Source organism: Schistocerca serialis, chromosome 8 (genome assembly GCF_023864345.2).
Source record: "Schistocerca serialis cubense isolate TAMUIC-IGC-003099 chromosome 8, iqSchSeri2.2, whole genome shotgun sequence".
In the NCBI taxonomy this organism is placed as follows: Eukaryota; Metazoa; Arthropoda; class Insecta; order Orthoptera; family Acrididae; genus Schistocerca; species Schistocerca serialis.
The window spans coordinates 589,822,726-589,850,370 of NC_064645.1; positions in this window are offsets into that span (position 1 = coordinate 589,822,726).

The window sequence follows — 27,645 nt, forward strand, 5'->3', positions numbered from 1 at the left end:
AAATAGATACTCCACTACCCTAGGTAACTTCTGGTGCTATGAATTATTTTTGCATTCATGGAATAGATTCTGGAATCCAAATTAAGAGATAAATTGAGACACTTACCTACGTCCTTCACTTTTTCATTACACATCAAAGGCCGTTTTCGTGGGTTATGACTCTACATCATATGAATACAGTAGTTTTCAGTTGTCTTAATCTCTCTCTTTCTTACGGAAATCAGACGTTGACTGAGTTTGATTTTGCCTTAAAATTTGTTGTAGATCAAAGATTATTGAGAACGTGAATCGCATATTCCATTACAAATAATGACTTAACTACCTACAAACTGTTCTAACGAGCTCCATGCTGCAGGATATTATTATTTTTTATTATTTACATATGTTACAGAATACGTTGAAATGATTATTTACATAATGTGGCGCCCTATCACGTAAATGGCTCTGAGCACTATGGGACTTAACAGCTGTGGTTATCAGTCCCCTAGAACTTAGAACTACTTAAACCTAACTAACCTAAGGACATCACACACATCCATGCCCGAGGCAGGATTCGAACCTGCGACCGTAGCAGTCGCGCGGTTCCGGACTGCGCGCCTAGAACCGCGAGACCACCGCGGCCGGCTACCACGTAAATCTTCTACAAGCTTCGCCCATGGTCCCTGCTGTCGAGACGTCTTCGCGGGTACCGGGCGCGGTTGTGCCACCCTCTCCCCAAGGGGAGTGGCGGGTTCAGCGGCGTTCGCGGCGCCCGAGGCGGAGGGTCAATGTGGAGGCTGGCCGTGTGGCATCGCTCGCTCAACCTGTGAGTGGACATGTGGCCGCTCCTTCAGCAAGGTCCGAGGAGTCACACGGGGGGAGGGGTTTATTAGTGATTGGGAGCTCCAACGTTAGGCGGTTGATGGAGCGCCTTAGGGAGTTAGCGGAAAGGTCGGGGGGGGGGGGGGGGTCTCATCCTAGATGTGGAGGAAGCCCTGCCGGTGGCGATAGAGAGCAATGGGTGCACCTGACTGCAAATTGTTGCTCATGTCGGCACCAATGACTCCTGCGGTCTGGGTTCAGAGGTCATCCTCAGTTCATACAGGTGGTTGGGGGAGTTGGTGAAGGCGGAAAGCCTCGCTCGCGGGGTGGAATCTGAGATAACTGTTTGTAGCATCGTTCCCAAAACCGATCGCGGTCCTCTGGCTTGGAGCCGAGTGGAAAGCTTAAACCAGAGGCTCAGACGATTCTGCGGAGATATGGGGTGCAAATTTTTCGACCTCCGCTATTGGGTGGAGAAATGTAGGGTCCCCCTGAATAGGTCAGGCGTGCACTACACGCAGGAAGCGGCTACAACGGTAGCGGAGTACGTGTGGAGTGCACATGTAGGTTTTTTACGTTAGAGAATTCCCTCCATAGGCCCGACAACACGTCTCCTGAGACGCCACAAGGTAGTAGTAGGCAAAACGCAACAGGAAATGACAATATCAATGTGGTAATAGTAGACTGCAGGAACGTCTATAGAAAGGTCCTAGAACTGCTCTCATTAATAAACGGTCACAATGCCCACATAGTACTAGGGACGGAAAGTTAGCTGAAACCAGGTGTAAACAGTAATGAAATTCTAAACTCAGATTGGAATGTATACCGCAGAGACAGGCTGGACAGTGAAGGGGGAGGCGTGTTTATAGCGGTAAGAAGTGCAATAGTATCGAAGGAAACTGACGGAGATCCGAAATGCGAAATAATCTGGGTGAAGGTCACGGTTAAAGGAGGCTCAGCAGCTGTTGTCGCAGAGCATCTGAAGGAAAATTGGGAAAATCTTTCAAGTAGATTTCCCGACCATGTTATACTTCTGGGTGGAGATTTTAATTTGCCGGATATAGACTGGGAGACTCAAACGTGTATAACGGGTGACAGGGACAAAGAATCCAGTGAAATCTTTTTAAGTGCATTATCTAAAAACTACCTTGAGCAGTTAAACAGAGAACCGACTCGTGGCGATAGTATATTAGGCCTTCTGGTGACAAACAGACCCGAACTATTTGAAACAGTTAACGCATTATAGGGAATCAGCGATCATAAAGCGGTTACTGCATCGATGATTTCAGCCGTAAAAATAAATATTAAAAAAAGGTAGGAAGATTTTTCTGTTTAGTAAAAGTGACAAAAAGCAGATTTCAGAGTACTTCACGGCTCAACACAAAAGTATTGTCTGAAGTACAGATAGTGTTGAGGATCAGTGGACAAAGTTCAGAACAATCGTACAATATGCATTAGATGAGTATGTGCTACGCAAGATCGTAAGAGATGGAAAAGTGCCACCGTGGTACAATAACCGAGTTAGAAAATTGCTGCGGAGGCAAGGGGAACTTCACAGCAAACATAAACACAGTCAAAGCCTTGCAGACAAACAAAAATTACGTGAAGTGAAATGTAATGTGAGGAGGGCTATGCGAGAGGCGTTCAATGAATTCGAAAGTAAAGTTCTTTGTACTGACTTGGCAGAAAATTCTAAGAAATTTTGGTCTTATGTCAAAGCGGTAGGTGGATCAAAACAAAATGTCCAGACACTCTGTGATCAAAATGTTACTGAAACAGAGGATGACAGATTAAAGGCCGAAACATTTCCATAGGTGCTTCACAGAGGAAGACTGCACTGTATTTTGTCGCACAGATGACAAAATGGTAGATCTAAATAGACGACAGAGGGATAGAGGAACAACTAAAATCGCTCGAAAGAGGAAAGGCCGCTGGACCTGAAGTGATACCAGTTCGATTTTACATAGAGTACGCGAAGGAACTTGCCTCCCTTCTTGCAGCAGTGTACCGTATGTCTCTAGAAGAGCGTAGCGTTCCAAAAGATTGGAAAAGGGCACAGGTCATCCCCGTTTTTAAGAAGAGACGTCGAACAGATGCGCAGAACTATAGACCTAGATCTCTAACGTCGATCAGTTGTAGAATTTTAGAACATGTATTGAGTTCGAGTATAATGACTTTTCTGGAGACTAGAAATCTACTCTGTAGGAATCAGCATGGGTTTCGAAAAAGACGATCGTGTGAAACCCAGCTCGTGCTATTCGTCCACGAGACTCAGAGGGCCATTGAAACGGGTTCCCAGGTAGATGCCGTGTTTCTTGACTTCCGCAAGGCGTTCAAATGGCTCAAATGGCTCTGAGCACTATGGGACTCAACTGCTGAGGTCATAAGTCCCCTAGAACTTAGAACTACTTAAACCTAACTAACCTAAGGACAACACACACATCCATGCTCGAGGCAGGATTCGAACCTGCGACCGTAGCGGTCGCGCGGTTCCAGACTGTAGCGCCAGAACCGCTCGGCCACCAACGGCCGGCCCGCAAGGCGTTTTATACAGTTCCCTACAGTCGTTTAATGAACAAAGTAAGAGCATATGGACTATCAGACCAATTGTGTGATTGGATTGAAGAGTTCCTAGATAACAGGACGCAGCATGTCATTCTCAATGCAGAGAAGTTTTCCGAAGTAAGAGTGATTTCAGGTGTGCCGCAGGGGAGTGTCGTAGGACCGTTGCTATTCACAATATACATAAATGACCTTGTGGATGACATCGGAAGTTCACTGAGGCTTTTTTCGGATGATGCTGTGGTATATCGAGAGGTTGTAACAATGGAAAACCGTATTGAAATGCAGGAGGACCTCCAACGAATTGACTCGTGGTGCAGGGAATGACAATCGAATCTCAATGTAGACAAGTGTAATGTGCTGCGAATACATAGAAAGAAATAACCTTTATCATTTAGCTACAATGTAGCAGATCAGCAACTGGAAGCAGTTTAATTCATAAATTATCTGGGAGTAGGCATTAGGAGTGATTTGAAATTGAATGATCATATAAAGTTGATCGTCGGTAAAGCAGATGCCAGACTGAGATTCATTGGGAGAATCATAAGGAAATGCAATCCGAAAAAAAGGAAGTAGGTTACAGTACACTTGTTCGCCCACTGCTTGAATATTGCTCACCAGTGTGGGATCCGTACCATATAGGGTTGATAGAAGAGATAGAGAAGATCTAACGGAGAGCAGCGCGCTTCGTTACAGGATCATTTGGTAATCGCGAAAGCGTTACGGAGGTGATAGATAAACTCCAGTGGGAAACTTTGCAGGAGAGACGCTCACTAGCTCAGCACGGGCTCTTCTTGAAGTTTCGACAACATACCTTCACCGAGGAGTCAAGCAGTAAGTTGCACCCTCCTACGTATATCTCGCGAAGAGTCCATGAGGATAAAATCAGAGAGATTAGAGCCCACACAGAGGCATACCGATAATGTGCCTTTCCACGAACAATACGAGACTGGAATAGAAGGATGAACCGATGGATGTACTCAAAGTACCCTCCGCCACAAACCGTCAGGTGGCTTGCGGAGTATGGATGTAGATGTAGATGTAGATGTAGATATAGATGCAGAACTTCGAATAATTATTTACTGATTAAATTAACGCTGAGTTTCTTTACGGCGTTTATGTAATTTTTGGCACAGCCTCTGTTTTGGAATACAATCCGTGTTACAATGTATTTTGGGATACTCTGAAGTAAGCAGCCTAATGGGAGATATTGTAAACGATTTTGATATTATTTATAATGGAATTTTTAGTATCACATCTTGAATAAAAACTGACGTGTCGAAAGCATAATAAAACGACTTCGGTAACAATGAAAAATACACGAGTACTCTAGAAGTATGCCATGAATCTCTAATTAAAATAGTGGCACACACTTGTAACTCATTACTCCATGTTTTATTACCAACAATTGCGAATTTCCATGAAACAGTTCTACATGGATAACATAAGGCTATCACGTACTGGAATTAAGAACTAACTCAGGGCAAGAGTCTCTATTATTCATTTTGTTTCAGTCTTACACTTGCTTATTGGTGAGTTACTTCCTTGCAGTCGCTCTGAAGCACCAATGTAAATAAATGCGCACAATCTAATATTTTTGTGAAGTGTATTAGTGCTGTCATAAATGGCAGTTATTCCAATTCGACAAACCAGAGGGGCTTGCTATGGTTAAAAATAGGTTATTTAACTTCAGTACTCTAGAGACGTTAATTACTGACCTAGGTATTAAATTCATGTTGTCGTTTGTTACGAATTTGCAAACTGACAATACCCGCAAGCAAATAGCAGAAGGGACCGGATACACAGAATGATAGGGAGGACATTGAGTTACTATGTCAACAGTCATCATAATAACTATGATATGATATTACATTACAGGTGGACGAGCACTATTCAAACGTTCGCGAGAGTATAGGACTGTCGTCTTGTGAGGAAGTATATGGGTGGAATAACATCAGGATTTGTGAGAGTGAAACCCTTAGTGTGGGGAAGGAATGCATCAGTGCAGAATTTCGTGAAAAATATTGAAGCGCAAAAAGCGAATACAGAGGCACTAGAATGACAAGATCCGATGGACAACGGAATGTCAAATTGCCTGTATACCACGTAGGGCAATTGGTGATGCTGACGAACCCTTATACCCAAAAGGTATGTTCGTTCTCAAGGACTATGCCAAGTGGTTGAGTTGACCACGCTCTAATGTGTAAAGTTGTCGCCCCCGAGTGACCCACGTGGAATGTATTCCACCATTGCAGGGTGCGCCAGAGCCTTTACCCGGATTGTATTGTATGTTATGTTAACCGGAGACCTAGAAACGACGGAGACGCTCCATCCCCGCCGCAGCTGCAGTGGTCCACAATCCCACTACGACTACCGCAGTCCACTTCACCCCACCGCCGCCCCACACCGAACCCAGGGTGAATCCCCCAGGGAATGTCTCACACCAGACGAGTGTAATCCCTATGTTTGCATGGTAGAGTAACGGTGGTGTACGCGTACGTGGAGAACTTGTTTGCGCAGCAATCGCCGACATAGTGTAACTGAGGCGGAATAAGGGGAACCAGACCGCATTCGCTGAGGCAGATGGAAAACCGCCGAAAAACCATCCACAGACTGGACGGTTCACCAGACACGACACAAATCCGTCGGATGGATTCGTGCCGGGTACCGGCGCTCCTTCCCATCCGGAAAGCCGTCCCTTAGACCGCACTGCCATCCGGGCGGGCTTTACCACCATTTCCAGTGTCGGTTCCAAGAAAGGAGAAAGGAAAAGTGGCCGCACCAAACGAGCAAGCGGCTCCCAACGAGTCTGTGCATACCTCACATACGCTTTTAGATCAAAAGATAGAAGAGAAGGCGATATAGGAGTAGCAGTCACTAAAATAAGGTATGAATGATATGCAGTAAACCGTAACTCTGTGAAATGGGAGACTTTACAGATACTAGTAAACCTCAGAATAGGTATTCTATTAGTTACGCTAGATAGGAAGCCTAGAAAATTGATGACAATAGCAGAGCTGCAGCGATGCCAGAATGAGCTGATTACAGTATTCCCCTACATAGTGGTCCTAACTGTTGCGGGGGACATACAAACTGGAACTATTTCTAAGGGACATGGGCATGAGAGGATACCATGGGGACATCATTACAGCTAACCAATATTTCTCGAAAGTGATAGCTGACTATATCTTCAACCAGTGTACTATCACAAACTGCCACGAGCAGGCATTGAAGAGGAACGAAACACACGGAATTAGAGAACAGCGGATACTGCTAAGTGGGACTCAATGTGACATATCACGACCAGCGATTTGGCTTCAAGCTAGAACAACATCATCTACGGTGAAGAACCTAACGTATCCATTTCTGTATCTAACCGACGATTCATTCGAAATCTTGTCAGTGAAGAACACAACAAACCTGAACGTTATCTTTGGTTCCATCTTAAAAATGGCTCTGAGCACTATGGGACTCAACTGCTGAGGTCATTAGTCCCCTAGAACTTAGAACTAGTTAAACCTAACTAACCTAAGGACATCACAAACATCCATGCCCGAGGCAGGATTCGAACCTGTGACCGTAGCGATCTTGCAGTTCCAGACTGCAGCGCCTTTAACCACCTTTAACCGCCTTTAACCGCCGGCCGGTTCCATCTTACTTAGTCTCCACAACAAACAGATTGCACTCCACGATGACTATTCGACAAGATAGCAGCAGGTCAACAAATCGTGGAAGAGAGAATTTCGTTCTCTGGATCTTTGCTAGCCTTGGTTGTCGCTATTGTGGAGAGGCATCTGCCTAACTAAACTCTCAGTGTATTACATACCACAAACCGGATAGACCACAGTGCTTCACCAAAGTGTTGGGACATTCTGGGTGTACTGTTCGCCACACACCATGTGGTGGAGTGACTTTGGAAGAAGAACAGACAACGTGTAAATGATAGTGGTGTCAGAGAGATTGCTCTGCAAGGACAAGAGGAAAAGTATAGCCTCAGCAGTACCACACAGTACGTAGGTTCAGTAGCAGTAGGCAGTTTTAAGGTACAAATCGTCCCATGCTGGGAGGGGGGAGGGGGGAGGAGGGGAATGTTGCACCAACTTTAGGCAGGTCTTCCCGACAAGCTGAGTTGTATGGTGGCCAACCACCAAATGTGCAGCTATGAGATCCTAGAAATCAGGTTCGGCGTTCTGCAGTGCAGCGTTCTACCTCCTTGTACCTCTACCTACTAATGGACTGCACTGTTACATGCTGTAGCACAACGTGGCCTTTCTACAGTAGCTACAGGATGAGAGGCCAGCTACGAACATAACGGGCTGGAGCGATTGTAAATGCTTCCATCTCTGCAGGTAGCTGTATACCTTTGGCGACGTTCATTCGACTGATGCAGTCTCTGTGCCAGCTAGAGACTGAGGGAAGTCGGAAGTTCCATGCGGCTTTTCGCGGATGATGCTGTAGTATACAGAGAAGTTGCAGCATTAGAAAATTGTAGCGAAATGCAGGAAGATCTGCAGCGGATAGGCACTTGGTGCAGGGAGTGGTATCTGACCATTAACATAGTCAAATGTAATGTATTGCGAATACATAGAAAGAAGGATCCTTTATTGTATGATTATATGATAGCGAACAAACACTGGTAGCAGTTACTTCTGTAAAATATCTGGGAGTATGCGTGCGGAACGATTTGAACTGGAATGATCATATAAAATTAACTGTTGGTAAGGCGGGTACCAGGTTGAGGTTCATTGGGAGAGTGCTTAGAAAATGTAGTCCATCAACAAAGGAGGTGGCTTACAAAACACCCGTTCGACCTATGCTTGAGTATTGCTCATCAGTGCGGGATCCGTACCAGATCGGTTTGACGGAGGAGATAGAGAAGATCCAAAGAAGAGCGGCGCGTTTCGTCACAGGGTTATTTGGTAACCGTGATAGCGTTACGGAGATGTTTAATAAACTCAAGTGGCAGACTCTGCAAGAGAGGCGCTCTGCATCGCGGTGTAGCTTGCTCGCCAGGATTCGAGAGGGTGCGTTTCTTGATGAGGTATCGAATATATTGCTTCCCCCTACTTATACCTCCCGAGGATATCACGAATGTAAAATTAGAGAGATTAGAGCGCTCACGGAGGCTTTCAGACAGTCGTTCTTCCCGCGAACCATACGCGACTGGAACAGGAAAGGGAGGTAATGACAGTGGCACGTAAAGTGCCCTCCGCCACACACCGTTGGGTGGCTTGCGGAGTATAAATGTAGATGTAGATGTAGATGTAGATGTAGAGTGCAGTTAAGCTGCTGCAACATAATAAAGCAGCTACACCAGTTTCGGGAAGCCATTGGCTAGCCTTGCTGGTTTTGGTCTTCGAGCGCGATCTGTTGATGCGAGGTCACCCTGTGCATGCCATCACCTGACTTTGAAGCCAGTCTCCCAGTGTCCTGAGTTCAGACTGGGACGCCGGCATGTATCTCACACACCACCGGCGATGCTCGCCAACCCAGCAGCCTAATACCATTGCGCCGTGGAGCTGACAGCTGGCGTGCGTCAGCAAGGGTGCCAGCATTGCCAACCACTGCTGTGCTGCCACAGGATTCCGCTGCCTTGGCATGCGTCATTTGCCTGTCACAACAGTCATCACTCAGGTTAATATCATCGGAGAGCTGTAAGAAAAGCAACTAATAAAGAATGTTCCTCTTCAGGCAATATTCTTGACTACAATCTCGGCATGTACTGATAAACGCATCCCACAGCTTTCTCCAAATATCGCTCTGGCGTTAGAAGTGGCCAGATGCAACACAGGAGTCAAGCAGCTCTAACAGAGTATTAAAAAACGAAACACCTGTGAAGCATATAGGTCTTTGTCCTCATTGGTAGGCTGACAGCAATTGTAGTGATGTCTGTCATACAAGCATGGTACCTTAGTTCATCATGCATGTTTTCGATCTTTAACTCATTATTGTCTGAGTTATTTTTATATAAATTTATTTTAATATTTTTAAAAGTTATTGTTTGTACCTTGTGTATTACACTGAATTAAAAGTACTCTCTAAGGCAAAAATGGTTCAAATGGCTCTGAGCACTATGGACTCAACATCTGTGGTCATAAGTCCCCTAGAACTTAGAACTACTTAAACCTAACTATCCTAAGGACATCACACACTTCCATGCCCGAGGCAGGATTCGAACCTGCGACCGTAGCAGTCGCGCGATTCCTGACTGAGCGCCTAGAACCGCTAGACCACTTCGGCCGGCTCTCTAAGGCAAAAAAGAAGCACCATGAAGGAGTTTTATGAAATTCGTTGGTGTACCATACATGCACAAAGATTACCATGTCAGATAAATTTGATAATTTGTTCAAGAGAAAGGTCTTCAGCTATTGAGCAAGTCAATAATGAATTGTCCCACCTCTGATCCTTATGCAAGCAGTTATTCGGTTTGCACTGATTGTTAGATACGTTGGATGTCCCCCTGAGGGACATTATGCCAAATTCTGTCCAGCTGATAGGTTAGATCATGAATATCTTGAGCTGATTGGGGGGTTTTGCCCTAAATCCTCCTAATCGGGGAGAGATCGGTAAGCATGAAGAAAAGATTTACCAATGCTACCATGCATGACACACGCCCCGTTCTCACAGCTCTACTTTCGCCGCACTTGCCCGCAAAAGGCATAGGTCCTGAGTTCGAGTCTCGGTCCGGCACAGAGTTTTAATCTGCCAGAAAGTTTCATATCAGCGCACACTCAGCTGCAGAGTGAAAATCTCGTTCTGGATCACTCCAGATTGTTGAGCCGTATAGCGTGCGTCAGTCAGTTTGGTACCCAATGCAGTCCACAGCGTCTCGAGAAACGTCTGTACTGATCCTCGGGCCTCAGTTCAAAGCAGGACTAATAACAGAAGATAGCTAGAACGTAGTCAATGAAATTCCAGACAAGTAGTACCGGGTAATGACACCGAAAAATCTTGAGAGATTGCAGGGCACTCTCACTTTTGATACAGTGTCATGATGCTTAATGTTCATAGGGAAGGTGATCTTTATATCTGCTATATCTGATACGATCTAACTTCATACTTAACATGAAATGGTTGGCAGTACTAAACACTCTTCACTCTTGGTTGTATGCCGTGGGCTTTATCTGTGTTAAAAGAAAGAGGGTGCTGAGTTAATTGACAGCAGTAAAAGGATATAGCAGCTGAGAGCTGAGCGGAGCTTTTTTCTGCAGAACCTGGTGAAAACGTTTGCCTATAACCAAGTCCCCTGGTCTCATTGTGCAGACACATTGGGTGGCACCAGTCGGTTGGTGGTCGTGTCCAGGTAGGCCTACTAACGCTAAGGAGTCCCTACAGATATGCGCGGCACATTGTAAGGTCTGATGGCGGACAAGGAAGCAGAGCATGGGTCCTTGTTTGGTAGAAAGTGGATGAGACCTCTGAAAGTTTCTCCGAATTCTGTGGGACAGGGCAGTGGCACCCAGGCATCCAGTCTCTGCTACGAAACTTATTTGTGAAGGCACCAGGATTTCCGCAAGTTAACGGCCGTTCCTTGAAAAGTTCGAACAAGGGAGATAGCGATCTTTTTATGGAGTTCTGTGGTTCCATCCAAGTCATGCTTTTAACAAAGATACGGCATAAAGGCATGGGAAAGATGGCATGAAGCTGAATCTTTTTTCCTTTTTTCAAAATTGATTTTTAACGTCGCTGGTTGGTTAAATCTGTGTATGCAGAGCAGGATGGCGGTCTCCCAGCTTCGAATGCCGATCTTCAGCTCGTAATTGGCTTGTGCTAAAGTGAGTGTAGTCTAAGCATGCAAATGTGAAATGCTACTGAGCTGCAGTGGAAAGCTGTGGAGAAAGCTTCCCTAGTAAAGAATGGCAGGACTTTACCTAAGTGTGCCACTTAGAGCCTGTGCCAGTCACCATCTGAAGCATCAGAGGTACTGCTTCTTGCATCACGCACACAATGAGTTATGCGTGGGTGTACTTATTTGTTTTGAGTCGGCCGTCTAAAAGTTTGACATATTCCGTCATGCATAGTGATGTCACAGAGTCAAATTGGTTCGGCAGATTAGCAAATGACTCCGCATGCACACTAGAATCCGACAGAGATGGATAGGGAAGTATCTGCGCTTCGAATCAGCCGAACGCGAGACAGCGTACTTGCATATTTCCGGACGCGCGCCGCTACTAACAGATTTTCGCTGTCCGCGACTGCAGTAGGCGAGCGCGTCGTGCTGTGCCGTCTTGACCTGCAGAAGGTTAAAGTATTTGCTTCTATGGCGTAGGGCTTCAATATATGCTTCTCAGCACCATATTTTTCATTATTGAATAGTAGAGTATAGATGCTTAGCCATGCGCATTTCTTGGACCATCCCACAGATTCACATTTATGAAGTCAGATGAAACGATTAGTTCTGGTAAGTGTGGTGTGTTGACCTCCAGCTGATCACTTTTTTAACCATAGACCAAATGTTATTGAAAGCGTTTGTCAGATAAAATTGTTTGTGTTGCATTTCTTTAGCCACTCTTTGCCATGTGATGTTAAGAATGAACAAATCAATTGTTATTTAGACCAAAACCCCTCCCAGTGTTATGATTTACATTATCTTTGTTATTTTCTTACAGTTTTTGTTGCAATTGATAAAAATGAAAGCTTGCAACCTCTTCATCTCCGAGTAGCACTGGTGCCCTACATTCACAGTTATTTGTTGGATGTGTTCCCCTCTCTTCCCTTACAGTTTCTTATCCTACATAAGTAGATATTGTACCATGGAAGTTATTTCTTGATGTCTCATTCCATATTCTGTCATCCTGTCCCTTCACATATTCCTTGGACAACCTTCTATTGCTTTCTTATCAGTCCATTTAATTTCAAACATCTTTCAAAGGTACCACATCTTAAACTTTTCAAGTCTTTTCTCTTTCAGTGTACCGACAGGTCTTAATTCACTACCATGCACTGCTATGCTCCAAACGTACACTCTCAGGTAGAATGAGAGCGAAGTTCGATACTAGCAGACTTCTCTCGGCCAAGAACACGAGTACAGTGTTTGCCCATGCTTCTCTGTCCTCCATGGGTCGTCCGTAACGTTTGATTACATGGCAGAATAATTTTTAAACTTCGTCTACTTCGTTGTCCTTGATGTTAAGTTTAACGTTAATTTCATTCATGCTTAACGGTATTATTTGTGTGTTTCTTCCATTTACTCCCAATCACTACTCTGTACTCGTTACACTGTCCTGTAATTTTTCTTCAGTTTCACTAGGCATATCATGTCATCAGCGAATCTTACACTGATATACATTCACTCTGAATTTAATTCCACTCTTCAAATTTTCTTTTTATTCCATCATTGCTCGTAAATTCGACAGTATGGGTGTGAGACTAAATACCTGCCTTCAACCTCTTTTAATCTGAGAACTTTGTTCTTGGTCTTCCATTTTTACTCTACCTCCTTGGTTCTTGTACCTTACTTGTAAATTATTCATCTTTTCCTGCAGATTACTACTATTTTTCGCAGAATTTCGAACATCTGGGACCATTGTGCACTGCTGACAGCTTTTTCGAAATCGAAAGATCTTGTAACCTAGCTTCCATTAACAATCGAAACGTCAAAACCGCCTCTCTGGTGTCCGTACCTTTCCGAAAGCAGAATCGTTCATCATCCAACAGTTCCTCAATTTTCTTTTCCATTATTCTACATCTATTAATCTTGTCAGCGTCCTAGATGCATGACCCGTTATGCTAATGGTGCAATAGCTTCCACACCTATCTGATCTTGCCACCTTCGGAATTATGTTTCTGACATTGTTCCGAAACCATCAGGGTATATCTCCATACCCACAGTATCTACACATCAACTACAATAGTCGTTTGATTGCCATTCCCCGCACCCCTCCCCCCCCGCCACCCAATGATTCCGAAGGAATATTATCCATCTCTTTTACCTTATTCGATCGCATGTCTTCACAAAACCGGATCCTCTGTGTCTTCCATATCGACTGCCATTTGTTCTTCAATGAAGTTATCAGATAAGTCCTTCCTCTTGTGAGAACCTTAACTGTACTCATTCCATATAATTGCTCTTTCCTCTGCAGTCCAAACCGGATTTCGCACTGCACTCTTAATGTTGACGCCCATGTTTTTTATTTCACTGAAGGTTGATTGGTCTTTTCTATACGCTGATCAGTTTCTCTGACAACTATTTGCTTTCTGTTATCTTCGGATTTTGCATACAGCCACTTCGTCTTGGCTTTCCTACACTTTCTATTAAATTTCGGTACGAAGTGACTTACATTTTTGCATTTCCGTAAACATTTTTGTACTTCTTTCTTTCACTGAAAGTCTGAAGTGTTTTTCCAATAATTCATTCTTCGCGGTTACCTTGTCTGTACCTACGTTTGTCCGTCATACTTCCGTGATTGCTCGTGTTAAACGAGTCGCACCGGGCATGGCATTTTAATTTATTACTCCTTTACTACTAACTCTATTTGCAAACAGTATCCGCATATACTTTTGAATGTACCTGCATAATTATATTACTATAAGATACACAATTCAGGAAATATGACGTCATAAACATTGAACTGCGTCAAAAACAAACTTGTTCTTAAAACGGCGTGGGAATTACTCAGCCGGCCGCGGTGGTCTCGCGGTTCAAGGCGCGCAGTCCGGAACCGTGCGACTGCTACGGTCGCAGGTTCGAATCCTTCCTCGGGCATGGGTGTGTGTGATGTCCTTAGGTTAGTTAGGTTTAAGTAGTTCTAAGTTCTAGGGCACTGATGACCACAGCAGTTGAGTCCCATAGTGCTCAGAGCCATTTGAACCATTTCTGATTTACTCGGACTGTACCGTGCTTGATACTCAATGCACTTAGCGACTTCCAGAAAACTTGAAACACAATTTCAAACCTTTCCTCGCTTACGTTGTTAACGGAGAATATTTAAAACATTAATTAATTTGTAATTAGACATTTATAATTGTTTTACACATGGGAGTTCGATCCTTTTAAGAAGAGTGGTTTACTTCTTATTACTAAATTTGGATTGGGATCTATATCCGCTCCTGGGTACAGTCTAGCACCCGACCTCGAAAGCCGTGTTTGATTATAATGTAATCCACCAGAGATCTTCCAGAATCTATAAGCATTTTTCAAGCACATCTGCTTCCTTTGTTATTTTTGAACAGTGTAACCGATGTTACAAGCCGAAAATTATTGGACAGTTTTCTCCACTCTCAATCCTACAACCTAATCCATATCGTTCCATAGCTCTGTCTTCTATTTCCACCTCTACTGACGCTTTGCAGTCCTCCATGATTATTACAGTGTCATCTCCTTTTATATACTGAATTCAGTAGCCTCATTAACTTTCTCTGTCTGTTTCATTACCTTAACTATTATTCTTCCTTTGTGATTAAAAATGGTTCCTGGTGTCGATAAAAGCATCAAATAGTAGGCGGAACTTTAGAAAAAAGAAGTGAAGTTCCTCGAACGCAGATCAAGCAGTCTTCTAGTCTTGCGACTTAGCCTGTTGCGTTAACAATGCTGCTGGATTCCTTGTGCCCTTGCATGGTAATCAACACACACGTATAGCTTTGAACCCTGATTTCTCGAAAACGCTTGATAAGCTCATCATACTAAAACAGCATTTCTTGACTCTAAGTATGTGTTACGAGACATTTCCTGAAAGGAATTACTGTGTTTGAAGACAGTCATAAAATCCTTTTTTTTTCTTAAATCAAAATCTGTTTTTACAAGAAGTAGCATTTATTAAGCAGTTATTGTACATAGCTGCCACCATGATTCACACATTTTTCATAGCAGGGGAACCAACTTTTCTACGGCGTCCTCACATAAAGAGGTGGGCAGTGAAGACTGCCACTGCTGAACACCGCGTTTTGCTCAGCCATCGCTATCGAAACGCCTTCCTCCGAAATCATGGTTTGCATTAAATAAGTCGTGGTAGTCACAAAGTTCGAAATTGGAGCTGTAGGGCAGACGATCGAACTGCTCCCAAGCGAGTTGATAAATAATTTATTGAGTGACTCCCGTAGAATGGGGACGTGAGTTGTGACGAAGCAACACAGTCACTAACCATTCCACGTTTTCATTTCGAACTGCACGCCGAAATTTTCTCAGTGTGAAACAGAACCGTACCGCATTGACGGTTTCGCCTCTGGGAAGGAACTCAACTCACAGAATGGCCTGCCTATCCCAGACAACTTTGGTTTGAATTTTAGTTTTATGGAGGATCGTGAGTGGCTTCACACCATTGAATGTTGTTTCCATGACCGGTCACAGTTATGTTCAAGAATTCATCTCCATCATCACTGTATCGGTTAAGAAACGCCAAAAAACTGCTAAGTGGCTTCGTTTTGTGCATATCCGTAAGAATTTTCAGAACCAAGCGGGAACGTAACTTGGGAAATTTTAAGCGATTGTGAGAAACTCATGCAAAATTATTTTTGAAACATGTGGAAACTTATTACAAAGCATTCTTATTGCAAACCATGTGTTTTCACGAGTTTTCTCAGTAACTTTCTCAACCAAACCATCACTGACACAAGAAATCCGTTCCATTAGTACTTCGTCATCAACATTGGTTCGTCCATCATTGAATTGTCTCACCCACTTTCTCACCGTTTCATCAGTCACTATATTTTCACCATAAACCTCTATGAGTTGACGATGCATTTCAGGTGGCTTAAGATTCTTTGTATCCAAATACGGTATTACAGAATCCACTTCATAGTAGGTGGGCTCAGAGATTGTCTTAAACATTTTGAACGATAAGTAACAAATGTACCAAACACAATCAGCATGTAACGGCGTCAATGGAAAGACAACGAACCAGTCAGATGAGTGCGAATGTTCTGAAATGCGACACTAGTACTTCGATGGCATTAGAACGGAACGGTACTGACATACCACCACAATTGTACCATGTGAGAATGATGGCGTTAGTCAGTGACCCCTAATGCCCTTGTAAGTACGTTCCTCCCGCTCCAAGATTGAAAGTCGACATCCTGACAAGGGAACCTCCCCATCACACCCCCGTCAGATTTAGTTATAAGTTGGCACAGTGGATAGGCCTTGAAAAACTGAACACAGATCAATCGAGAAAACAGGAAGAAGTTGTGCGGAACTATGAAAAAAATAAGCAAAATATACAAACTGAGTAGTCCATGCGCAAGATAGGCAACGTCAAGGATAGTGTGAACTCAGGAGCACCGTGGTCTCGTGGTTAGAATGAGCAGCTAAGGAACGAAAGGTCCTCGGTTCAAGTCTTCCCTAGAATGTAAAGTTTATTCTCTTATTTTCGCAAAGTTATGATCTGTCCGTTCGTTCATTGACGTCTCTGTTCACTGTAATAAGTTTAGTGTCTGTGTTTTGCGACCGCACCGCAAAACCGTGCGATTAGTAGATGAAAGGACGTGCCTCCCCAATGGGAACCGAAAACATTTGATCGCAAGGTCATAGGTCAACCGATTCCTCCACAGGAAAACACGATTGATATATGTTATACGACACTGGTGACGGCATGTGCGTCACATGACAGGAATATGTTGTCGACCCACCTAACCTGTACACATGGCGAACGGGTAAGAAGATTCTTCTACGTTGCCCGATTTAGGTTTTCTTGTGGATGTGATAATCATTCCAAAAAAAGTGATGAAAACATAAGAGTTTGTCACATAAACTGCAACAAATGAATGCAACAGTTTCACAGTCGCACAGTTTTCCCTGTGCTCTGTCAAAACATACTGTTTTAACGTTTGCAAATTTTTCCGTGTGTAGACCGTCAAATCCTGCATATGTCCAAGAAAATCTGAACATGTCCTGGAATTTTGGAGAGCTAAGTTGATTATGTGTGAGCGCCTGAACTTTGATAATTGTCTGAAAATAAAAAATTAAACTTTACACTCGAAGGAAGACTTCAACCTAGGACCTCTAGTCTCGCAGCTGCTCACGCTAACCACGAGACCACGGCGCTCCTGAGTTCACAATAAACTTGATATTGCCTATCTTGCACATGAACTACTCAGTTTGCATATTTTGCTTATTTTTTTCATAGTTCCACACAACTTCTTCCTGTTTTCTCGATTGATCTGTGTTCAGATTTTCAAGGCCTATCCACTGTGCCAACTTATAACTAAATCTGAGGGGGGTGCGATGGGGAGGTTCTCTTGTGAGTAACACGTTAGAATCGTAATTTTAGGAGGAAGCGCGGGAATGTTTATCTCGCCAGGCCATCTTCACTGTCCTGATACGGAGAAGAGCTATCGGTGTGTGATCTGGGGTGTCGGTAGCGGTAGTTTCCGCGAAGACCATTCTGAGAGAAAAGTGTTGGCTACCGCGTCGCTCCCGCAATATCCGGCAGTTCTGGCCGTGAGGGCTCACAGTCCTCGCGCGTGCGGATTCGGGCACTATGCCTAGCAAGTAGATCGCAGGCCCCAGCCCCGGCACAAAGGGAAGTAATTCCGAGTAATGTATTCAGGCGCACTCGCACTTCTCCATCTCCGCCGCCTCGCCGTACCGCGGCATCCGCTGTCTGCCCTACTATCACAATAGCTCATGTGCACCCTAACACTGCGACACTCCACGGAGCTTTTGCACATACTTGATTTCCGGATTCCGACTCTTGGCTTTAACTGCGATCACAATTCAGTAAACTGTCTAGAAGCTATTAATATTTGCAGCCATTTTTCCTCAGTGGTTATATCAACATTGCTTTATCATATAGACATATAGATAGGACAAGAATCCGTTTGCCCAGATACCTCCCAAAAACCAAAAATCATCAAATTAGCATATCCCTCAAGAAAAATAGCAAACACGAAACAAATTAAATTATGACAAAATGACCAATACACTAGTTCAGGAGTGTATGAGTTAACATGTAATAACTGCAATTCTACAATGAGATGCGTACAAGATATTTAAATATCAGGTGCAAAGAACATTATATGAAAAGTGAATACATCCATTCCACAAATGCAGAACATCTAATAAAAGAAAATCTTCACCACACAGAGATAAGAACAGACATGACTATCTTATGACGTAACAACAAAAGAAAGCAAATGCGTACACTACGAGAGGAATATTTCATGCAGAATACCATAAACAAACATGAAAATATGATCTACGACTGAAAGAGAAATTACAGGAGAACAACATTCAAATGAATTCACAGTTTAACATAAAACTAAAAATGACATAAAAGAATAGAAAACGGATAGTAATAAGATACAAAAATTTCACACGCACTGTGCCCCAGCACCCAATCGCACATCAGCCCCTCATCGACACCTCACTTTATTCTCACCTACAGCTCCAATGATCTCTCAGGCAGCTCTGTTTGATGTGGGTAACACCATGTGCATTGTGCTATACTATAGGTTACGTGAAGTGAAATGTTTAAATGGGACCTATCAATTCGAACAGTCCAGTACTATATGCACCTCATACAAACAGACGAACACATGGATAAATTAAAAAGACATAAAATGAATGTATAAAAACCTCAACTATGTACTCGCAAATAGTTAGATAGTTTAAATAACGAACAATCACTGCAGATACATAGCATTCTTGATAAAAACAAATGTAGCATCAGTTGGAAAACACGGACGGCTTTCTGTCTATAAGGGGCAATCGAGAATTTTCCGTTTCAGGGCGATGCTGTACCGTATATGCTACGCAGCACGACTCCGATGCGGGTACATAAGCACTGGGAAGCATAGGCCAGGAATCAGTGTGGCATTGGCGTTTTTCCAACGTGTGTGCGGTTAATATGGAAAAGTGAACTATGACGACATTATTATCAAATGCGTGCAAGCGGGACTAATATGCTGTTATTCATTTATTGACTGCCGAAGGACAAACACCGGAAGACACCCATCGGAGAACGAAGAATCTGTATGGGGCAGAATATCTATTGGAAATAACCGTTGTGGACCAGGGGTGCTGACGCTTCATAGTAACGCACGTCCCGATATCGCAAGTGTCGTAATGCAGAAGTTACATCAACTCAAGTTGGGAGACACTCGTGCAGCCGTCCTTTAGTCCTGACCTCTCCACAAGCGACTATCACGCCTTGGATCTCTTAAGAAAAAGCCTTCCAGAGTCGACGACGATGTGCAGCAGGCAGTTACAGACTTCCTCACGAAGCAGCACAGAGTGTTTTACCAAACGAGTATATTCAACTCGCTGCGTCTGTGGGGTGATCGGCCAAACGCACAGAGCGAGCCTGCTTGACTGGCATAACGATTCAGCACTGTACGGCCTTCGAACGGAAAATTTTTGACTGTATACACTGACGGAAAATAATCGATACAGCAAAAAATAATTAATGTAGAGCAATGAAATTTCGGGAATACACTTGCCTAGATAATGTAGGTAAGTGATTAACATTGAAAGATCTCAGGTTAATGGAAGCACGAGATAAGCCGTTGCAAATGTGAAATGCTAGTTCATTAATAATAGGCGTAACCGCGAGAATATTGACTGAAAGCATGCAGACGTGAATGCGTTGTGTTGTGTTGGTGCCGGCTGTCAATTTGTGGAATGGAGTTCCGTGCCTGCAGCACTTGGTCGGTGAAGATTGGGACGGTGAATGCTGCCTGTGGCTGACGCTGGAGTCTTCGTCCGATGATGTCGCATATTTGGTCGATTGGGGGCATATCTGGTGCTTGAGCAGCCCAGGGCAACGCGTCGGCGCTCTATAGAGCATGTTGGGTTAAAACAGCTGTGTGTGGGTAAGCGTTATCCTGTTGAATGGCAGCACAACAGGTCGAATCATCAGACTGACGTACAAATGTTTAGTCATGGCGCGCAATATGAAACTGTCATACGAAATGCCACCCAACTCCAAATGTATGTCGAGTATATCCAGCATTCAGACGGGTTGGTGGCAGGCCCTCAATTGGCCTCCTTCTAACCAAAACATGGCCAGAACTTTCGCCGAGGCAGTACAACATTTAATCAGAACAGCCAAAAGACCTCCTCCACCATCCCTCCAATGAGCTCTCGCTTGACACTACTGAAGTCGAAAGTGGTGGTTAGTGAAATGCACGCTACAGGGTGTCTGGCTCGCAGCTATCCTTGAAGCAGCCGATTTTTTACAGTTCATTGTGTGACTATTGTAGCAGCTGCTGCTTAGATTGCTGCTGCAGATGCAGGGCTATGTTCGAGAGCCATTAGCCAAACACGATGGCCTTCTCTCTCGGTAGTGCCACGTGCCGTCCGGAGCCCGTTCTTCTTACGACCGTACATTCTCGTGGCCACCGCTGCCAGCAGTCATGAACAGAGGCTACATTGCTGCAAAGTCTTTCTGCAGTACAGCTGAAGGAACATTCATCATCTCGTAGCCGTATTACACGACATCGCTCAAACTCTGTGAGGTGTCGCCTTAAAGGCGTTCTTGAGTGACGTAGCTCACCATGTAAGGTCTCAAAGGTAACTTATGCTGACGATTATTACAATATGTATTTAAGCCAAATCCGACTTTTATTCTCATAATGACATTAATGGCGTCACTCGTATGTGACTAGCTCGAAATTTTCATACACATCATCTTTTAGATGTAGAAACACCCCTACCAACTTCCGTTTACGTCACACAATTCCTTTTTGGTGTTATGATTCTTCCTTCCGTCAATGCATATGATAAAGCAATAGTAAAATTGTCTAAAATTTCCCTACGAAATTATGCCGGTTCTACAACTATATTCTCATACACAAGATGAGTACCGTAAGATGCAGCACTTCCCTTGTCGTATGAAAAAAGCTGCACAAATAAGAAGTGCTATCGGAAAATGGTCAGGTATCTGCAATACTTCAGAGTAGAACGATATCTGACTTATTTTAAATGCTCAGAAATGTAAAATTTTGCTATGGAGGTCATCGCAAAAGTTCGAAAACGGCTGGTGGTTTTGTACAACCGCGAAATAGGGGAGAGAGTTTCACGGATATGTTGCGCGAGTTGGGGTAACAATTATTAAACAAGAGGCGTTCTTCGATACGGGCGACATTTTTTTAATGAAATTTCAATTTCCAAATTTCTCATCCGAATGCTAAACTATTTTCCTAACGTCATCCAGCTAAGGGAAAAATGATCATCGAAAGAGAAATCAGAGCCCACATTGAGAGATGTGAGTGTTCATTCACACGGCGAACTGTTCGAGAGTGGAACAGTAGAGAAATAGCGTGGAAGTGCTTCAGTGAACCTAAGGGTGACTTGCTGAGTATTCATATCAATGTAGATGTACAGTACTGGCCATTAAAACTGCTACACCAAGAAAAAATTCAGATGATAAACGCGTATTCATTGGACAAATATATTGTACTAGAACTGACATGTGATTACATTTTCACGCAATTTGGGTGCATAGATCCTGAGAAATCAGTACCCTGAACAACCACCTCTGGCCGTAATAACGGCCTTGATACGCCTGGGCATTGAGTCAAACAGAGCTTGGATGGCGTGCACAGGTACAGCTGCCCATGCATCTTCAACACGATATCACAGTTCATTAAGAGTAGTGACTGGCGTATTGTGACGAGTCAGTTGCTGGGCCACCATTGTCCAGACGTTTTCAATTGGTGAGAGATCTGTAGAATGTGCAAGCCAGGGCAGCAGTCGAACATTTTCTGTATCCAGAAAGGCCCGTACAGGACCTGCAACATGCAGTCGTGCATTATCCTGCTGAAATGTAGGGTTTCGCAGGGATCAAATGAAGAGTAGAGTCACGGGTCGTAAGACATCTGAAATGTAACGACCACTGTTCAAAGTGCCGTCAATGCGAATAAGAGGTGACGGAGACGTGTAACCAATGACACCCCATACCATCACGCCGGGGGATATGCCAGTATGGCGATGACGAATACACGCTTCCAATGTGCGTTCACTGCGATGTCGCCAAACACGGATGCGGCCATCATGATGCTGTAAACAGAATCTCGATTCATCCGAAACAATGACGTTCTGCCATTAGTGCACCCAGGTTCGTCGTTGAGTACACCATCGCAGGCGCTCCTGTCTGTGATGCAGTGTCAAGGGTAACCGCAGCCATGGCCTCCAAGCTGATAGTCCATCCTGCTGCAAACGTAGTCGAACTGTTCGTGCAGATGGTTGTTGTCTTGCAAACGTCCCCATCTGTTGACGTGGCGGCACGATCCGTTACAGCCATGCGGATAAAATGCCTGTCATCTCGACTGCTACTGATACGGTGGCCGTTGGGATCCGTATTACCCTCCTGAACTCATCGATCCCATATTCTGCTACCAGTCATTGGATCTAGACCAACGTGAGCAGCAATGCCGCGATACGATAAACCGCAATCGCGATAGGTTACAATCCGACCTTTATCAAAGTCGGAAACCTGATGGTACGCATTTCTCCTCCTTACACGAGGCATCGCAACAACGTTTCACCAGGCAACGATGGTCAACTGTTGTTTGTGTATGTGAAATCGGCTGGAAACTTTCCTCGTGTCAGCACGTTGTAGGCGTCGCCACCGGCGCCAACCTCGTGTGAATGCTCTGAAAAGCTAATCATTTCCGTATCACAGCATCTTATTCCTGTCGGTTAAATTTGGCGCCTGTAGCACGTCATCTTCGTTGTGTAGCAATTTTAATGGCCTGCAGTGTAGAAGGGCCGCAGGAATGGTCACAGCTTTGTTTGACCCATGAGAGAGATCATTACGGACGTGATGAAGACAGTGCTGCTTGAAGACAGAGGTGAGCTCTACCGTGAAAGCTTACTTAATGTGTTTCCAGACCTTTAATTGCGGAAACTGGGAATAAACTGCAGCCTGCTACCTATCGCTGCCGTAGCGACAGCAAAGGCGAAGTTAATGACATCGCATACGTGCGAGTTTAAGCAGTCGTTCTTCCCGCTCTCCGTACGTCAGTGGAACACGAGAACGTTCTAATAACGGATGCAGTCAGAAGTGCCCTCTGCACTTCACAGTACTTTGTAAAGTATAGATGCAAATCTAAGTCTACGAAATCAGTTTTCAGCAAATAATACACTCCTGGAAATGGAAAAAAGAACACATTGACACCGGTGTGTCAGACCCACCATACTTGCTCCGGACACTGCGAGAGGGCTGTACAAGCAATGATCACACGCACGGCACAGCGGACGCACCAGGAACCGCGGTGTTGGCCGTCGAATGGCGCTAGCTGCGCAGCATTTGTGCACCGCCGCCGTCAGTGTCAGCCAGTTTGCCGTGGCATACGGAGCTCCATCGCAGTCTTTAACACTGGTAGCATGCCGCGACAGCGTGGACGTGAACCGTATGTGCAGTTGACGGACTTTGAGCGAGAGCGTATAGTGCGCATGCGGGAGGCCGGGTGGACGTACCGCCGAATTGCTCAACACGTGGGGCGTGAGGTCTCCACAGTACATCGATGTTGTCGCCAGTGGTCGGCGGAAGGTGCACGTGCCCGTCGACCTGGGACCGGACCGCAGCGACGCACGGATGCACGCCAAGCCCGTAGGATCCTACGCAGTGCCGCAGGGGACCGCACCGCCACTTCCCAGCAAATTAGGGACACTGTTGCTCCTGGGGTATCGGCGAGGACCATTCGCAACCGTCTCCATGAAGCTGGGCTACGGTGCCGCACACCATTAGGCCGTCTTCCGCTCACGCCTCAACATCGTGCAGCCCACCTCCAGTGGTGTCGCGACAGGCGTGAATGGAGGGACGAATGGAGACGTGTCGTCTTCAGCGATGAGAGTCGCTTCTGCCTTGGTGCCAATGATGGTCGTATGCGTGTTTGGCGCTGTGCAGGTGAGCGCCACAATCAGGACTGCATAAGACCGAGGCACACAGGGCCAACACCCGGCTTCATGGTGTGGGGAGCGATCTCCTACACTGGCCGTACACCACTGGTGATCGTCGAGGGGACACTGAATAGTGCACGGTACATCCAAACCGTCATCGAACCCATCGTTCTACCATTCCTAGACCGGCAAGGGAACTTGCTGTTCCAACAGGACAATGCACGTCCGCATGTATCCCGTGCCACCCAACGTGCTCTAGAAGGTGTAAGTCAACTACCCTGGCCAGCAAGATCTCCGGATCTGTCCCCCATTGAGCATGTTTGGGACTGGATGAAGCGTCGTCTCACGCGGTCTGCACGTCCAGCACGAACGCTGGTCCAACTGAGGCGCCAGGTGTAAATGGCATGGCAAGCCGTTCCACAGGACTACATCCAGCATCTCTACGATCGTCTCCATGGGAGAATAGCAGCCTGCATTGCTGCGAAAGGTGGATATACACTGTACTAGTGCCGACATTGTGCATGCTCTGTTGACTGTGTCTATGTGCCTGTGGTTCTGTCAGTGTGATCATGTGATGTATCTGACCCCAGGAATGTGTCAATAAAGTTTCCCCTTCCTGGGACAATGAATTCACGGTGTTCTTATTTCAATTTCCGGGAGTGTAGTACGCACACGGTCACGTTATTCTCTTGCATAGTTAATGCTCTGTCTGCCCTTACCATTTCGCTACACCTCTGCTCCCCTTTACCTCTTGAAAAGATTGGTAGTTCTCATACTTAAGCAGAGCCACGTTTAATACCCTTCTCCAGCCCCGAACCGTGCGAGATTTTGGTACCATATGCAATTACTTCAACACTGTCGTGTCTCGCAAATTTAACCTTTTCGCTTCTAGAGACCGTGGCTAGGTAGGTTGCACAGCTGTTCATGTACTAGCCTAGCATGTGGACTGAAGGGAGTTTCTCGGTCCTGTTCCGGACATGCATGGTATTCTTTAATCAGTGAAAACTATGTTAAATATGGCTTCTGATAAAAAAACACTGCCCATAACTCTTTCCTTTCTTTGAAATTAGGAACTGCCAAATTGAAACAGGTGATTTGTTTTCAAAGATAAATTTTTATTCACTGTTATCTTTGACCACATTCGGTGAAATTATCGCACTTCACCGATTTCCACTCTTATTAGTCATCATCAGAGCAAAAAATACAGAAAACACAAAATGCTAAAGCGCTAGTAATGTAAAAGTTTTGAATAATCCAGTGTAAGGAAATAATGTGTACTCAGTAACTTCTTACGTGAGTAACACGCATACACTCATGTAGCGTCCATCTTGGCCACTTGAAATGAAATTTCACGCCTACCCTTTCGAATAGTCATAGAGGGTATGGGAGTATGCTTGGCTTAGATGTGTTAATTTAGTTTTCTGTTGAAGCTCATGCTCTGTATTTAACTATATCGACGTCGACGTAATGAGAAACCCTTACCTTCCACTTTCGTTGATCGAACACTCCGATTTATACGTAGATTGTGCTGTATAGTCCGCCAATAAATCGCCCACGTTTATAAGAAATCACTATATATTCTTCATCTGTGTGATTCCAAACCTCCTCTGATACGAAGGAATCGGTTTTGTAACACAGATGTGCAACACACCATTTAAAAAAATTTTCTGTTTCCAGTAAATTACCTAAGATTATCTATTGATATTTAATATGTTATACCGTATACACAAAATAAAAACCAAAATTTAAGTTCATCTTAGTGTGTAGTATCCTCGTACTGATGAATGATCTTAGACATAAACATATCTTCATTGAAAAAAAAAACGAAAATTCATTGTAATGTGCTTGGATGATTATTCACATCACTACATACAGAAATATCTCTCCTGTAACGTTGTCTGTGATGTGGCTGTATGACCGTTTATACTGCCGGACGTAACGCCTTGTACTGCCGACTTGAAGCGTAGGGGTTAAATGACTTCGCACGGTCCGGCGAAGGCCTATGTGGTTGGGAGCGGGTAGATATTCAAGTGCCGCAGCGAGGGCACGTGATCTGGCGTACTTTTCTGTCACAGCGCTCTCTGCTGCGACAGGCACTGTCGGGAGAAGCTGTGAAGGCGACGTGTGACTTAGTGGTAAACAGCCCGTGCCATATAAACATCTCGGTGTTTGTGAGAGCTTCCTGGAGGGGCGGCTACCCACACGGCCTGCCTTGTGTGCGAAGGAATAAGCTACTAGGCTGATACAGCATACTCAATATGTTTAGTCGTGATTACACACATTAACTATGCAATCGCAAGGTAAATTGAAATTCGTGTAGCTTGGTGTGCGATTTTATTAAACATTATATTAATGTAAAAGTCGGTAACAGCTGAAATTAGAGTAAGACAGTGTGTGAAAAGGAGTCCCACAATTCCCACACTGCTGCTCCTTGTGTCACACATTTCAAAATGTTTCGGTGCACGCTAATTGTTTACTTCTACTGGGAGAATAAAGAAGTTTATAACTCAAGAGATAAACCAAAATTATTTCTACCTTTATTTTCAACAGCTCTTGACGGGTTTCACAAGTCCCTCAACCAAAGATCCTTTATACTCATAATCTAGCGATACGGCTATTTCAAACCACTTTCAGGACAAGCTCAAGTCCAAAGTATTAGTCTCAGCAACAAGAGCAGAAGTAAGGTGTAAAGAACAGAATCTTAAGGCATGATGCGTACGCCTTTTGAAAAGTAAATCTCTAAATAAACTAATGTTATCTTTGTAGAGAGGGTGCGGCATGTTATCCTGATCGGAGCAACATCGACAAATGTAGGAGCAGTTCTAGGTATGCGCCAGGAAAAAAGTTTTGTATTCCTTGCTGTTGATACTGTGTTTTTATTACCTGGCAGAAAATATTGACGGTAACTGCAAAATGTTTGGCTTGTGTTGGCAGAAGAGGCTACACCATGTTAAGAGAGGAGGCCGATATGCACGCGTTTTAGCTCACGCAGGCTGGCGTGAGGAGGGAAGGACTATACTGACGTGAAGTCTGGAACATGACAAGGAATTAGAATTCCGAAAGCGGACGTAATTAGCTTGATACTTATCTTTAATCCATTAATGATAAACGTCGCTCTTGACGGTACATGATTCACAATATTAACTGTTCAGAATAGTAACTGAACATGGCGCCTTGCTAGGTCGTAGCAAATGACGAAGCTGAAGGCTATGCTAAACTGTCGTCTCGGCAAATGAGAGCGTATGTAGGCAGTGAACCATCGCTAACAAAGTTTGCTGTCCAACTGGGGCGAGTGCTAGGGAGTCTCTCTAGAGTAGACCTGCCGTGTGGGGGCGCTCGGTCTACAATCACTGATAGTGGCGACACGCGGGTACGACGTATACTAACGGACCGCGACCGATTTAAAGGCTACCACCTAGCAAGTGTGGTGTCTGGTGGTGACACCAGATTCCTCCCCAGCAAATCGGCGTACGGTTGTGGTATAAGGACTCCGGCCGCAGTGG